Consider the following 12,790-nt stretch of genomic DNA (forward strand, 5'->3'; position numbering starts at 1 on the left):
TTTTTAACATCGTGAATTTTTTTAGTATATAACAACAAATTTATTTTCTCTAAAATTAATAATATTGGAAAGGTAAAAAAATATACTAATTGTTGATGACATATTTTACTCATAAATGTAGGATGGAGTTCACTTCAAATTGTTAGATAATATTATAATATATTAGTAGTAAAGATATTTTAGATTTTTCTATTCTCTTTTATATATATATGTTTATTGTAACTATATCACCCTAAGTTATCCTTCATTTTGTTTATGAAATTCTAGTGAGTTCTTTTTCTTCTTTCTCTCTCCATCTTCCTTTATTCTATGTTTATGTTTGTTAACATGATATCAAAGACTTTTGATTGATTTTGGGATCTATTGTAATGTGGTCCACAGTGTTCGAAGTAAATATTGCTAGTCAGCTAAATTTATAGGGTTTAGTAGTACAAGCCAACAAAATATAGGTTGCCTTCATTTGTTGGTGGTTGGTTACAAGATTATTATTAGAAAAATGTTTCTTCTATATATTCACCGTAGTGTCTACTCGATGTAGTGCCCACAGCTTTGTTGATACCAATTTGCTCCTTCTATTTCTGCTCTGATTCTACCTCTTTTTTCCAGCGCGATTCTGCTATTTTGTTTCTAGTGTGGTTCTACTCTTCTGTTTTCGGCACAATTTTATTTGATTCTTGATTGACTCTGATATTGACAGATTATCCCTAATTTATTTTGTCTCAGTGATTTTGTTTGACATATTTTCTTGTCATTATTTGTTATAACGGGTGCTAATGATGATTATTTACAAGCTGTTAGTGTCCACCTCAATGGACAAACTTACTCTTTTTGGAGTAATGTGATGAAAAAAAAAATTGATTGGAAAAGATATATGGGATTATGTTAACGGAACTTCTGGTAAGTCTATAGATAAAAGGGATGAAACTAAATATGCAAAAGATTTGAAAAGATGAAATATTAGTAATTTAAAAAATCATTACTTGGATTGATAATTTTGTTGAGCTGTCTACAGATGTGCAACTAACAAAATATAATACTGCTAAATAGATTTGGGATCACTTGGAACGTTCGTATGTTCAATCTAAATTTGCAAAATATTATTAGTTGGAAAATAATATTACAGCTCTTAAGTAGAACAATATGATTATTCAAGAATTCTATTCGGCAATGACTAATTTGTGAGATCACTTGGCTCTTACGGAATCACCTGAGTTGAAAGTTGTCAAATCGTATATTGATCAGAGAGATATGAGCAACTTTTGATTTGATTTCTAATGGCTCTTCGTGATGATTTTGAGGGCATTCGTGGGGTATTCTACATTGTTTCTGTAAGACCCTTAATTTTTGAAACTCTAATTTATGCAATTTTAGTGTATTTTGTGTTGAATTGCTTAGGGCTTTAGCATAATTTTTATATTATGAATTAAGTACCAAAAATATATTTTGTTAGAGTTAGTAATATGTTTAAAATATATGTATACATATATATTTTTGGAGAACCGATTTAAATTATTTATTAGAGTATAATTTTAAATTATGTATAATTTTATTATCGAACAAAATTTTAAAAAGTCAATTGTCACTGATTAATTCACCTGTCAATTGAGTTACAACGAAAGTAAATATTTTTTTTATTAAATTAGATTGTGTAGTGAGTGATGTGATGTGTGTAAGAGTTTTTAGATGTTATAATGATAATTTTATTAATATATATAAATATTTAATTATAATATATATATATATACATATATATATATATATATATATATATGTATATATATATATTGTTTTGGTTGTAAGTAAAAAAATTAAGTTACCACCCTTTTAAGGAAAACCAGCTACCTCCAGTGCTTGGTTAAGTAATAAAAATCTTTTTTTTTTATTAGATCTAAGCTTCCATTCAAAAAGTATTATGAAGGAAAATTGCTCCTAGGTGGTGCTTGTGGTGGCTTTGGATTGTAAGTTTCTTTTTCTCCCACTTTTTTCCCTATTTGGCCACATGCTTGTGTGGTTGTTGTTGGTGTTTTGAAAAAAATTAATTAATCTTTGTTGTTGTTAGTGTTTTGAAAAAAATAATAATTAATTTTTGTTGTTGATGTTGTTATGTAATTAGTTGTTTTCAAATAAACGAGTTTAAACTGAAGTTGAAATTTTAAAAGAAAAATTAAAATTGTTAGAGTTGTGAAAAAGTTCAAATTTTAACCAAGTTAAATAGTTTGAGCAAAAAGTTAGATTGAGATTAAAATGTTTAGAGTTAAAAATGTTACTCTTTTAATTACTCTTGGACTGAGTTTAAAGAAGAAATTTAGAGTACTTGGTTAACTCAAATTTTTGTGCTCTAATGGTTGAGTGGTATAACTTAAAAGATAAAAAATACCTAATTTTGAAAGTATGATGTGGTTGGATAAATTTTGGTGGTGGAAAAAATTGTTATGAATCTTTATGTTTATGTAGTTAGCTCATTGAGTCCTGAAAAGGAATTAAGACCATTGACACCGAGTTAGAGGTCAGAAGAACTCTGAAATATTAATGTTATTGTGGTTATTAAAGTAAAATGATTTTTCTTAGTTTATTCATTTCTAAAAATATTTGTTATGATTGATGAGCAAGAATGTATACATGTGGTTATCAAATCTATGAACTTGTGTTTTAAGGAAAATTAGTGAATTGTGACTTCATATTTTTATATATATACTTTCAGTTTTTAGAAAAATTTGCATGATTTTAATTAAAGTTTTAAGTTTATTAAGTAAAGGTTAAAGTCTTGAGTTAGAATTTTTTTTTTTTTTTTAAGATTTCAAGTTTCATGAATTAAAATAAAAACTTTAATGAAAAATATACATTTTGAAAATGATGAAAATATTTTAAAGAGTTAGAACTTTGAAACCAGAAAAAATATTCATTGATATTTATTTTGTATGATTATGTTTTTATGAGGTAAGTACTTTGATAGAACTTTTAGTCTTTAAAAAAAATATAGTGGATCAAACTTGTAGTTATTTGAGAAGAAAAAAAATGAGTTACGACAAATTTGAGAAACTTTTTTGTGGGTGTGTGAAAATTTTTGAGAAAAATAATTTAAAATATTTCGAATAATTGTTAGTGTATTCATTAAAAAAATTAATGGATGTTAATTTCTAAAAATATATTTTATATGTTGAAAGTGTGTTGCGGATAATAATACTATTAGCCCTTACTTGTTGTAAACTTTTTAGTGAAATATACTCCAAGGGGGTTAGGAGTAAGAAATGGTTTGTAAGCGAGTTAAAGTTTCAGGGATAAATTTGACTAAGTCAAACACTATTTGATTGAAGGTGTTGACACGAGCGAGATATTTCGTTGTGTTTGATTGTGCTAGTGATAACTGTTGAAAAAACTATAATTAAGGTAAGGGCTCCTTTCAAATTTTTAGTTTGCACATATGGCTCTTATATGTGTGATTGATGTCTGAATATGTGATGATCATTACTGATGTGATGATGCATTCTTGAGTGATAATACGTTTTGTAAAATGTTATGAATTTTATTGAGGATAATATGTCTTGAGTATGCTCTGTGAAAAGTATGAAAAATTATTAGTGTGTAATGAGTATTAAAAGATGAGTTTTTAATAGCTACATTTACATAATGATTGTTGTGAAAGAGTAAGACTATGCTCACGCATTTCATAATTAGTGATGATTGTGATGGGTCACAATGATAGTGGTGACTGTGATGGGCCATAGAGTTAGTGGTGACTGTGGTGGGCTACAGGATGGTGCCATTAGTTGATTGGTCCATATTATCCTTATGAGGATTTTTAATCGTGTTGATCTGTGATTGGTGGCATCTCAGTAATTAGTATTGGTCTGTGAGAGGCATTACATTTATGATTTACGCCCCTCGACGAGGGTTTGGAAATTCCGAAATCATGTGCATTGGCATATAAGCATTGCATTAGGGTGCTTGGCACGTGAGTCATGTTTATTATAATATGATATTTGTATATATAAACTCTGTTATTTTTTGTTATCATATTGTAATTGCTAAGTGTTATTGCTTGTCCTTATGACATAATTGTTAAATGTTATTTGTTAATTTCGATTGGTGACCTTTTACATTATTGTGGAAATTAGGTTTTGCCTTCAGATGATACCCGAGTTCATTCCACTAACTGTCACCTTAACCACAAAAACGTCGTTAGACTTCCCTGGCCGACATTCTTCGAATGCTTCGGTATACGACCACATCTCAAACATGGCTACTTATACGAGGATGGTGTGAGGAAAAGTAGTAGAGCGGGGGCAGTATATCTCGCGGAGCTCACTCACGAGATGATTAACTATTTGATACTCACAAGGTTGGTGCTCGGGGTGAATGGAGCATGAGAAGATGCAGAGGATGCCTTGGTTAGAGTTAAGATAGAGGCAACGGTAGGAGTTGGGGATACATTGGTTGGATCAGGGACTAGCGGGAAGGATAAGGGGCCGATGCCAGCGGGAAGAGATATTACGGGACCGTCTAGGCGGCTCGAGCCAGAGCTTTCGCTTCCGATGAATGATCCTCTACAGGTTTTGCCTTCAGATGATACCCGAGTTCATTCCACTGACTTTCACCTTGACCACAAAAATGTCGTTAGACTTCCCTGGCCGACATTCTTCGAATGCTTGGGTATACGACCACATCTCAAACATGGCTACTTATACGAGGATGGTGTGAGGAAAAGTAGCAGAGTTGGGGCAGTATATCTTGCGGAGCTCACTCACGAGATGATTAACTATTTGATACTCACAAGATTGGTGGTCGGGGTGAATGGAGCATGAGAAGATGCAGATGATGTCTCGGTTAAAGTTGAGATAGAGGCAACGGTAGGAGTTGGGGATACATTGGTTGGATCAGGGACTAGCGGGAAGGATAAGGGGCCGATGCCAGCGGGAAGAGATATTACGGGACCGTCTAGGCGGCTCGAGCCAGAGCTTTCGCTTCCGATGAATGATCCTCTACAGGTTTTGCCTTCAAATGATACCCGAGTTCATTCCACTGACTGTCACCTTGACCACGAAAACGTCGTTAGACTTCCCTAGTCAACATTCTTCGAATGCTTGGGTATACGACCACATCTCAAACAGGGCTACTTATACGAGGATGGTGTGAGGAAAAGTAGCAGAGTTGGGGCAGTATATCTCGTGGAGCTCACTCACGAGATGATTAACTATTTGATACTCACAGGATTGGTGCTCGGGGTGAATGGAGCATGAGAAGATGCAGAGGATGCCTCGGTTAGAGTTGAGATAAAGGCAACGGTAGGAGTTGGGGATACGTTGGTTGGATCGGGGACTAGCGGGAAGGATAAGGGGCCGATGTTAGCGGGAGGAGATATTACGGGACCGTCTAGGCGGCTCGAGCCAGAGCTTTCACTTCCAATGAATGATCCTCTACCGAATTTCACTGAGTTAGTGAGTTGTTATGAGATTCCAGCGTCGCCGAAGCCACCTACCTCGTGGGTGGACCTGACTTCTTAGGAGACTGATCTTTCTATGGCTGTATTAGTGGATGATCAGATTAGTTTTTGGTTGTATAGGGTCTTAGTGTTGTTCTTTTGATGGTTGTACTTATTTTGTTTTGGGATGATTGTATCTATGACATAACTTGTAAGTTGACTTTTTGGTGGATCCATGTTCCATTTTTTGACGTGACCATGAGGGGATAGCATTCTGGGAGCAGTACTTATGTGCAAGTGTTTGCCGAGAATATCCCAGGGGTTTGAGCGATCTATGATAGGTCTCGTAGCCCTGGTGTATTTTCTATTTGTATACTTTGGGTTATTGTCCTAAAACTATCTTAGGTTGTTGGTATAATATATGATGTAATTATTTATGACTCTCTTCCTTTTGTGTTACGACGTATTATTTTATTAAGTTGTTTTAAAAAAAATGCATTCTTATTGTTATAAATCGGGGTGTTACAGTTTTCCTCTTCCTAATGTTGAATTAACAATTAATGAATTGTTGGCAGAAGAAATCAGATTTAAGACCCACTTTGTTGTGTCAGATAAGGGAAATATCTCAACTCCTCCATCTGTTTTTTCTACTCTTGTTCAAAAAGGAAAATCTCAAGGGAGTGTTGGACTTGGTAATGATGAATGCGCTTTTTGCAAAGAAAAAGGTCATTGAAAATCACATTGTTCAAAATTGGGGATAGCTCATACGAAGAATTTTAGGGGTCATTGTCCAATGTTGTTGCACCTGCTTCTTCCTCGATTGACTCTAGTTCTGGTTCTGTATACTCATCTAAGGCTACTTCTCAAATATATGATATTGTAGAACAAGTTCAAAAACTTCTTGCCACTCAATCACATGTCATGTTTCTCTCCTCTACTAAAGGTTTGAACTCATCTAATATGCCAGGTATATCTCCTCCCATATGGATTCTAAATTATAAAGCATCTCACCATATGAAACATAATGATAAATCTTGTGTTTATGAATCGTTTCCCATCTGTGTCGATTATGACTGTTGATTGAACTCTTATGCCATTAGCAGACATTTGTTATGTCTCAACATCTAACTTGTATTTTTTATTTTTATGTTTATTATATTTCTAATCTCACTTTGAGTCTTTGTTCTCTTAGTCAAATATGTGATTTCAGTTATTCCATTATATTTTATTCCACTTCTTGTTGTGTGCAGGATCCACATTCTGAGAGGCTGATTGGGATAGACCATAGACAAGGGCGACTTTATGTTTTGGGTCACATGCGAGTCCTAGATACTGCAACCTCAACAACTACTATTGACTTATTACGTAGTTTTTGCTTGAATTCTTCGTCTTCTATTTTTTATTTATGGCATTCTTGCCATGAACATGTTTTTGCTTCTATATTAAAATATTTGGCTTCTATTGGAGCTTTAGGATAGTTATAAACCGGTGATATTTCATATTGTTGTGGTTGTAAACTTGCTAAATTTCCAGCTTTACCATTTAGTAAAAGTGTTTATGTGTCATATGCGCCTTTTGATTTAGTGCACTCTGATATTTAGGGTCCATCATAGGTTCTCACCAAAGGTGGACCTAGATATTATATTTTGTTTATTGATGATTACACTCGTTATTGTTGGGTTTATCTTATGAAAAATCAATTTGATTTAGTTGTGATTTAGGTGGTGAACATACCTTTGGTTGTGATTTAGGTGGTGAACATACCTTTAGTAAATTATTTGAATTACTTGTTTATGATGACACCCACCACCAAACATCTTGTATTTATACTCTTAAACAAAATGGAGTTGCTGAAAGGAAACATTGTCATATTATTGAGACTACTCGTTCTCTTTTGTGGTTTGCTTCGGTTCCTAGTGAGTTTTGGAGGAAAGCAGTTCTTACTTATGTTCATGCTATTAATAGAACTTCATCGTCTGTCATATCAGATTTGTCTCCCTTTGAAAAATTATATGCTTCTATCCATAATTACCATTCTTTGAAAGTCTTTGGTTCTACTTATTTTGTTCTTCGTCCACAAGTAGAGCTCAGTAAGTTGTCTTCTCGTTTTGCCATGTGTATTTTTCTTGGTTATGGGGATGGTCAAAAGGGTTATCGTTGTTATGATCATCATGCAAGAAAACTATATGTTTCTCGTCATGTTGTTTTTCTTGATCACGTCCCTTTTTACTTTATTTCCTCTTATTCTCTTATTACTAAGAGTTCCGAGCTAACCAATATTGATTTGTTTGGTCATAATGATAATGCTTCTAGTGATTGTAATATTGAGAATTACAAGACAAATACCACTATTCCACATGATGAAATCTCTCTTGTACCCCCGACTTCCCATCCATCTCTTGCAATTGTTGATTTTCGGTCTCCGCCTCCTCGCTATCCATCTCTTCACCGTAAAGTCTACTCAATTATTTGATTTTGGTAGGAGGCTATGACAGAAGAATTCTCTGCAGTGTACATGTAGTACCTCAATTTTGTCCGGATAATTAAAAATTATTTGAATAATAATAATAATAATATATTTAATAAATATTTTGCAGTTATTAACAGAAATCTACAAAATTTAGTATTTTACATTTTAAACTTAAATATATACAAAATTTAAAATAATATAAAACAAAAAATAAAAAATTTGAATTAGAATAACACAACTCTAGTTTTTTTTTTTTTTTTTTTCATTTTCATTGTTTGGCCGAAAACACACAACTACATTACAGTCAGTCTTTCTTTTCCTGCCAACACATCAATCCTGTCAACACAACCAACACACATTCTTCTTCAACTTACGCTCCTCGCAAACACCAACACAAATTCCTGCCAAAAACCATCTTACTTAATCCTTAAGATTTGTTACAAAAACAAGGTAAAATCCAGTTAAAATTTGTTGCGAAACAGTACAAGATCTAGAGTTCGAACTTATCTAATAAACGGAAACATTCATGTTTTACCTATAAATTGAGACAAAAGTGAAGGAAAAAAACGGAAACCACAAAAAAAACACTTAAAAATAAAAAGAAGAAAATAGGCAGAGTAATAGGAGGAAAAAACAAACACAAAAGATTAAGGTATTGTTTTCATCTTTACTAGTTGTATTCGTTACTGAACTTAATATATCAAATGAGTTATTAATAAAAAAGAATAAAACTTTTTGTTTTGTTGTTATACAAAAATAATGTCCTAGTTTGAGAGAGAATAAAATAAGAATCCAAACCTTCGACAATCGTCGATGCGCCGTCGACCGTACTTTTTAATCCCTCTGTGCTCGACCTCCTATACTATTCTCTCCCTCTGGGTTTCTTTTCTCTCTTCTCCTATGTCCCCTTGTTTGTTTCAGTGTGTGCTTTGCCTTCCCAATGGTTAAACTAGGTCAATTTTTTTTTTATATATATATATTACTTTTCTGTTGTTTTTTTTATTGTTATATATAAAATTTAATTTTTTGGATTTTAAGATCATTGGTCCTTTATAAGCTTTATATTTTTAGCATTCATTCATTTTTTATTTATTTATTTATTTTTTAAAGAAGTCTTATTTTTATATATTAAATGTAATTAATTTTATAATAAATATTGAGTCTGCTAAATATATAGAGAAATTTTCATTAAAAATTAACTAGATGTGATATCTTTTTAATCTTTGAGTTATTAGAACACAAATTGTGACAACTTGGTGTTCTAAATCTCATCTTCACAAACAAATTAATAAATTAAAAATCATAAACAAATTAATCATAAAAATTATTAAAAATTAACTAAAAATGACATATTTTAATCAATGAGTTGCATAATACAAATTATATATTTTGATAGCTTTAAAATTTATTTTTATAAATAAATAGATCTAAAATCAACTTTTTAAAATTTAATTAATTAGATGTTTTTTTTCTTCTTAATATTGGAGTTGTTAAGACGCAAGTTAAACTATTTGTTGATTTTGAAACTCTATTTAAAAATATAAAATATTATTTAGAGGATTAAATTAGATATGACGTATTTTTACTCCTTGAGTTTTGAGACACGAGTTGTACAACTTGATAGTCTTAAAACTCATATTTTAAAGTAATTTTTCAAATCAAGCAAGTTTCTTTTTATGTTCATCAAAATTAACTTTTTTAATAGTAAAATACCATTTATTTAAAAGCAATCAACACATCCGCATTTTTACCAAGAACTACGTAGCTTTGATTTCTCCATAGCACCGGGAGATACGTAGGAGCAAAATCACGCTCTTGCCAAGCACACTAATAAAAAAAAAAAATTTCCCGCTCTTTTTAGACACACTTTTATCTCAAAAAACCACATTTATAAAAAATAATTTATATTCATATTTAATAATAAAGAGAAATAAATATATTTAAATTGATATAATTTTGTACAATTAATTATAGGTAACCGTATTTTAACGGATATCGTAGGGTGTTAATACATTTCCTACACATAATCGACTCCTGAACTCAAAATTTGGTTTCAAAGACCATTTTTTATTTTTCTATCTTTAAGGGTTTCCCAATATTTTCTTCATTTTAAAAAATAAATTTTGATGGTGACTCCATTGAATTCGAGGAAAACTCGAAATTTTAGGCTGCAACAGTACAAAACATATATTTAGGAATTAGTACCACTTTCTCCTATAAAGTGTGCTATTAAGTCTCGTTGGATATAAAAGATCAAAACTAAGTCTGATGGGTCGGTTGAGCACTATAAAACAAATTTTGTTGCTAAGAGATTCTCTCAACAATATGGTATGAATTATGAAGAAACTTTTGCTTTGGTAGCCTAGATGACCAATATTTGTACACTTATTGTAGTTACATCTATTCGTGAAAGACAAATTTCCCAAATCGATGTCAAAAATGTCTTTTTAAGTGGTGAGCTTCATGAAGAAGCCTATGTGGTCCTTCCACAAGGAATTTATCAAAATTAAGGGGAAGTGTGCAAGTTAAAAAAAAGTTTTCTATGATATTAAACAAGCTCCTCGAGCTTGGTTTGAAAAGTTCTCTACTGTGATCACTTCTCTTGGTTTATGTTCTAGTGGATATGATTATGCGTTGTTTATAAGATCTACCACTTATGGTTACATTATACTTCTTTGTATGTTGATGATATGATTATTATAGGTGATGATGTTAGTGGAATCAATGATTTGAAATTGTAGTTAGCCAAGCTGTTTGAGATGAAGTACTTGGGAACTCTTCGCTATTTCTTGGGGATTGAAGTTGCCTACTCTCATATAGGCTATCTTCTTTCTCAATCCAAGTACATTACCAACATTCTTGAGCATACTTGCTTTCTAATACTAGAGAAGCAAATACTCCTTTAGAGTTGAATGTGAAATATGCTCCCTCGGATTGTGTTCCTTTACCATATTCCACTTTGTACCGTAATTTGGTTGACAACTTGGTGTATCTTACGATTATCAGACCTGATATTGCTTATGTTGTTCATATTGACAGTCAGTTTGTTGTCTCTCCCACTGCATTATATTGAGTAGTTGTTCTTCAATATCTTCAAGGAACTCAATTTCAAAGCCTTCTTTTTCCATCGTCATCCTCGTTGGATTTACAGGCTTATTCTGATGCTGATTGAGCTTGTAACACCACATATCGTAAGTCCACCATAGTTTTTTGCATCTTTCTTGGAGACTCTCTTATTTCTTGGAAGAGTAAGAAATAGGACATTGTTTCTCGCTCTTCTACAGAAGCAGAGTATCGTGTTATGACATCCAATACTACTAAAATAATTTGGTTACGTTGGCTTTTGTCTGATAAGGGTATCTCTCTTTTTGAGCTAAACCTGATGCACTGCAATAACAAGAGTGTTATTCAAATTGCTCATAACTCGACTTTTCAAAAACGCACCAAGTACATTGAGATTGATTGTGGTCTTACTCGTCATCATTTTCAGCATAGAACCATTACTCTACCATTTGTCTTCACTTCCTTACAGATTGCTAATTTTTTCCCAAAGATGCATTCCGTTAAACATTTTTGTTTTTTGGTTTACAAACTCTCGATGCTCAATGTTAATGCATCATGAGTTTGAGGTATTATATATTAGTAGTAAAGGTATTTTAGACTTTTCTATTTTCTTGTATATATACTTATTATAACTCTATCACCCTATCTAGTAAGAATATTTATTTACAAAATAGATGACTGAGTGATAGTTTTTTTACTAGCAAAATTTGAATATACCATATGGTTACTAAAGAAATTTGCATAAGCGTCATTTCATTTGTTTTCATGAAGAGTACATTTATACATGAAAAATAATAGAATCACATGCTCAAAAATATTCTTAAGTTATTGACCTAAGACTTTTGCCCATATAGCTGCTATCATTTAAGGAATTTGTTTCCATATTTATTGCAACCATAATATCATCTTGTTTTGGAACTGACGTAGACTTCTGGTCCTAATTAATTGTAGAATCAACATATGTCAAGGGTTTTGTATTATGTTCCTTATCACGCCCCCTCAAGCTAGCAGGTGGATTTGGATACACGTCTAACTTACTGCGAAATTTGAAAAACGAATCATTCGCTAGTGGTTTGGTGAAGCATCTACAAGTCTTTGAAATCTTAGAAAGCAATCTAGAAATCCTGACTTTTTCTTTAAAGGATAAATTCATGAAAACCATGAGTAATCATCTATAAAAAGTGCATAATATTGAAATTTTTTATTAGAATTTGTAGTTCAGGTCCCCACAGATCGCAATGGAATTTGTCTAAAGGAAATTTAGAAATTTTATTAGAACTTTGGAATGAAAATTTACAAATTATTCCCATTTAACAACTAACACAAACAACAGGTTTTGATATCCATTGTGTTACATTGATCTTATCTTTCAACAAAGATAGGATTTTGAAGTTTGGATGTCCAAGTTGTTGGTGTTAAATTGTGGAAGAGGAACCTCCTTTTATTGCACTTAAAGCCTCTTGACAGTCTCATTCGAGTGTGTACAACTAACTGCCTTTGCTTATGCCTCCATGCAATCATCCTCTGATTTTGGTCCTTAATAATAAAGCCAAAAAAGGTGAATTGAAAATTGCAATGGTAATCATAAACAATTTTTTTAACAGATAACAAATTCTTCTTTAATTTAGGAACCACAAGAACATCTTTAAATTTTAAATTTCCATTAGTTGTAGTAACATTTACATCACCAGTATGTGCTATTGGTATGCTATTTCCATCACCCAAATAGATTACATCATTTCCATGATAAGGCTTAATATAGGAAAGATTACTTGCATCATTGATCATATGAAATGTGGCTCCATAATCTATAATGAAAGATTGGACCTTTGTGTCAT

The 12,790-nt window shown here is 32.0% G+C and overlaps 1 long non-coding RNA gene across 1 annotated transcript; it reads left to right on the forward strand.

Annotated features, from left to right (window-relative positions):
- The first annotated feature begins 268 nt into the window (after window positions 1-268).
- Window positions 269-6,975, forward strand: LOC140919572 (uncharacterized). The gene is made up of 3 exons (XR_012162259.1): window positions 269-1,328; window positions 1,887-1,958; window positions 6,670-6,975. It is a non-coding gene; the product is annotated as an uncharacterized lncRNA (long non-coding RNA).
- Window positions 6,976-12,790: the final 5,815 nt, after the last annotated feature.

Source organism: Cicer arietinum, chromosome 3, assembly GCF_000331145.2.
Source record: "Cicer arietinum cultivar CDC Frontier isolate Library 1 chromosome 3, Cicar.CDCFrontier_v2.0, whole genome shotgun sequence".
NCBI classification, from domain to species: domain Eukaryota; kingdom Viridiplantae; phylum Streptophyta; class Magnoliopsida; order Fabales; family Fabaceae; genus Cicer; species Cicer arietinum.